This window comes from Setaria viridis, chromosome 3, assembly GCF_005286985.2.
Source record: "Setaria viridis chromosome 3, Setaria_viridis_v4.0, whole genome shotgun sequence".
NCBI classification, from domain to species: domain Eukaryota; kingdom Viridiplantae; phylum Streptophyta; class Magnoliopsida; order Poales; family Poaceae; genus Setaria; species Setaria viridis.
In genome coordinates, this window is record NC_048265.2 from 24,700,441 (window position 1) to 24,704,598 (window position 4,158).

The 4,158-nt window shown below is 41.0% G+C and overlaps 1 long non-coding RNA gene across 1 annotated transcript; it reads left to right on the forward strand.

The window, feature by feature from the left end:
* The first annotated feature begins 1,280 nt into the window (after nucleotides 1-1,280).
* LOC117850910 (uncharacterized) lies at nucleotides 1,281-2,972 on the forward strand. Its single transcript, XR_004639403.2, has 3 exons — nucleotides 1,281-1,802; nucleotides 1,936-2,069; nucleotides 2,131-2,972. It is a non-coding gene; the product is annotated as an uncharacterized lncRNA (long non-coding RNA).
* Nucleotides 2,973-4,158: the final 1,186 nt, after the last annotated feature.

The window sequence follows — 4,158 nt, forward strand, 5'->3', positions numbered from 1 at the left end:
ATGTCTCTGTATGCCGTACATCCATGCCCTATGATCCATCTTTAACTACCTATGACAATAATTCTATGTTATATTATGTAATTTGATGAGCTATGGGTGCAATAATCAATAAGTACGAAGAAAAATAATCAAAATTAATTCTATAGTAAATTAATCAAACTCAATTCTATATTACATTAAATGAAACTCAATTAAACCACGAATGTAATAACTAATAAGTAGGAATAAAAAAATCAAACTCGATTATATATTAAATTCAATCAACCTCACTAATTAAAACTATGTCTAGATCTAGATCTAGATTTAGATCTAGATGACAGTCTAATGAAGCTAGAAATGATAGATATAAGTTGAAAAAGAAGGTTGGAATGGCACAAACTCACCTTATATAGCCACCTCCTCCAAAGAAATCAATAGCAAAATATTTCCCCTTAGATTCGGTGTTTTAATTTGGAGCTTTTCCCGAGCTCCTCTCGGGTAAGCTCCAAATGGAAGGTTGGCTGGGAAACAAACTGTTCGCGGTCTTATCTGGGCGGGATCTTTGCTGGTGAGCGACATAAGCCACCCGCCAGCACAGTGGCCTTGTTGCTGGTCCAGGAAAACTTTATGCTGGCAGGTGCCAATTACACCCACCATTACGCTAAATTTACTGAGCCAGCACAAATCAATTCTGGCTTAGCGCGACGATCTCAAGAGGCCAAGTGCGTGGTGGTGTGCGTAGCTTACAAGGTTACCAAGAAGAATAATCGTGCGTCTCGCATCGATTGCAATGTATCATGTATGCCCTGCTATGATCCAAAGCACCACCACAACAACACACTTGCTGAAGTTTTTCAGGGCTCCTCATCGTCAGAACCACATGAATTGATTATTTCACAGCAGACAATCCAGGTGCGATGTCGATCAATCATGTTCGCAATTCGTCGAAAAGTGTGATCGATCCATGCCGAGTAGATCAATGATGAATGATCTCACGCGGTAGAGCCAAATAAATAAATAAATAAAAATTCGAAAACCTAGCTACGACTAATAGTGCCATAATTCCACACCAATAACCAAATCGAGCAATTTTCCGACACGCGGGAATACCTTTTTGCACAATACAAAAGTAGCACAACACAAGCGCCTTTTCCCCTCCAAGGAATGACTACGAATGTACGAGACTGACGGGTCGAGCGAATCTATCATCATCATGGAGGCTGGCATCCAGCAGCGAGCAGCTTCCTGCTAATCGCGCTCCGATCTAGAGAGACATGATGAGGATGAGCACGATGGCCGTGCCGGGGCGGAAAAGCAAAGCAGGCTCTAGCAGCAGCAGGGCGCATATTCTCGGCCGTCGCGTCGTGATTACGGCCTAGCCCTAGCCCTAGCCGCTGATTAGCCGATTAAACCTGCCTTTAATTAGTGGTGGGGTTCCAATCACAGCCGCCGCCCCCGGCCGATTCGGTTTAGCTAGCATTGTGCTGTGCTGTTGCGTGCAAGCATCCTCCTCCATCCTGCTCCGTATCATTTCGTCTAGCTATTTCAACCTCCGTCCTGCCCCCTGGCGCTGCCCGGTGCCCGGTGCGTGCGTGCATGAACACAAGAGAACAAAAAGAGATCGTCTCCACAAGGGAGAGAAACAAAGGGAAAAGGGCGAAAAGGAAATCGTGATCTTGTCGCACTTGCCACCCATTTCCGCGATGTCGTGGTATGATCTACTAACATCGGATCCGGTGGTGATACTTTGCGGATGTAAAGAGAGCTTCGCCGTGGCCGAATCAAGAAGAAATTTCCGGCTTTTGTGCAGTAGCAAAATACATGTAAATTTTACTACTTATTACCTTTTGAACAAAGGATATTTTAACAGTATAATATATGTGGATCATCTTTTCTTTATTAAAGAAACCATATGCTAGCTCTATCAAGAAATTAGATTCTTTTTTCTTTTGCAAGGCTTATGCTTGGATCATACTTTCTTGTGTTCCCACCGGGGCAGATGGCCGCCGGTTGCGTCGACGTGGTGTCACCGGGGAGGATGATTGGGAGTTCCGGTTACAATATTGGCGTCGATCGCAACGTCAAGACGGGTACGCAAGTTCACTATTGTTTTAGGCCTAATTGGTAGCACTAATTGGTAGCACTATTCAGGTTCGCATTGCGTCCGGGTCCGGGCTACTCCTTACCCTCTCCCTATCCCCAAGAGGTGATGGCTGCGCACTGTGCGTGTGTAGGACCTACAGGAGGGACGCGTACGATAGCGTTGCAAATGGCCCGGTACAATCAACTGCACAAAACTTTTTTTTATTTGTGTCTTATTTGCTGGAAAGTAGTACTGGATGTTGTCTAATTGGAGAAATTCGTTAAGTCATTTGAACAGTGAGCTACCGGTTACGTGTGCTTTTGATGGCCTATATCATACTCAATTTCAACTCACCCTGTCAGTCCCATTGGATTCTCGCATTCTACAGTGAATGTACCTCTCCCAGGCACGTTCTCGGAAAAAAAAAGTATCTATCTCTTATTCGAATTTTAATATCAAAATTCAAGATACACAATATAAGTGAAATATGATGAATTGTTAATTAATCATCAATAAACCTAGAAGCAAAAACTGCAAGAAATCTTCTCGAAACATGGACGCAATGGAGGGCAAATCCCTTTAACGTCGAAACTTAATTAATTAAGCGATATGAATCAAGTAAAGATGTTAGAATACATGCACTCAAGTGCAGGGAAAGTTTGCTGAATAATTCATCAAAAACAGTCTTTCTCTCATTATATGTATAGCAGAGTAAATAAAGCATTTGTTCAGTCTTAAATTCATTGTGGCCTTACTATTAGCTAATACTTGTAATTTTTTGTCAATTATGGTAAAGCTGTAGTTTTTAATACCAAGCCAATACATGATTATTGGGTAGGCTGCTGTAGGGCATAACCAGTTTTGCCTTAGGCTGTTCTATCAGGCTTAGTTTTAAGGTTTTATAGGTGGACAGCACCAGAATGTAGTTCCAACCACTAGCTATATGCTAGGCAAAGTTTGATCCAATCTCGTACATTTAAATGATATGATAATATTGGGTTGAAAGCGAAGTATTATCTGACTGGATTGTAAGTATACATGATAGCTAGTCAGCTTGGAAATCAACAAGTCATTCATGCTCTAAAGAGATTCTCTCTTGCTTTTTTGAGTGAAGATGTTGGAGGCGAACATAAAAGAGAGATGATTTCCGTTAATGTCTTAAAAATGCTTACTTTCTGATCGTGTAGTTGTTGTTTGTTATCAATAATCAACAGTAAGCATAGTACACCATAAATGGACTCCATGAATGAGAAAACAACAAAAGTCAGTAATTCTTTGCCTGATCAGGTCGGTTTTGCTACTTAATTTGATTAGGACAATTCACAATTCTTGATTATATAAAATTGGGGAAATCATGTCAATGATAGAATTAATGCACTTGCTATGTTTCCTTTTCTGTTAATCATATTGCTAATCTAAAATTAACTTAATTATGAATCTTGCCATCTTGTCATTCTTGATATATGCTTATAATTGTATTCACAGTTTACTTAGGACTTAGGAGCAACCAGTGAGGCCCCGCACATTTTTCTTCCCTTAGCATTTTTCAGATATCCAGGTGTTGCAGCATCAGCAGCTGGTATCATAACACAACTTTAGCTAGAAGTATAGAACAGGAAAAAATAGTCAAGCTAGAGCCACCAAATTATTCCAATTGGAAGAGGGAGTCAGATCTCAAACTCCCGGCTAGAAGCCGGCGAGTTAATTAGGTTAGTGAATCACTCAACTAGATTTGCTACGTCAGGGTAATGGTGCGATTATGCATTATTTCAGGGTAAATTAGCTGCCACGTCGTCATCTGCCACTGTGCATAAACAACTCGAAATCCTTTTAGTTTTTTTCTCCCTTAGCGTTGGACCTATTGACACTTCAAATAGTACCAAGTTGACAATATAAAATGTGGGGAGGGGTGCACCCCTAGAAATGACCTAACTATGAAGGAATTCCCTTTCTTTTCTCCACCTGCATCAGTACCTTTTGCTGTCCCTGAATGATTGAAAGGAATCGATCGATTGGTGCATGGTAGGGACAGTCAAACTTGAAAGATCAAGCCAGAAGGAAATGCAAAAGTCTTTAGTAAAAAGGAGTCAAAAATG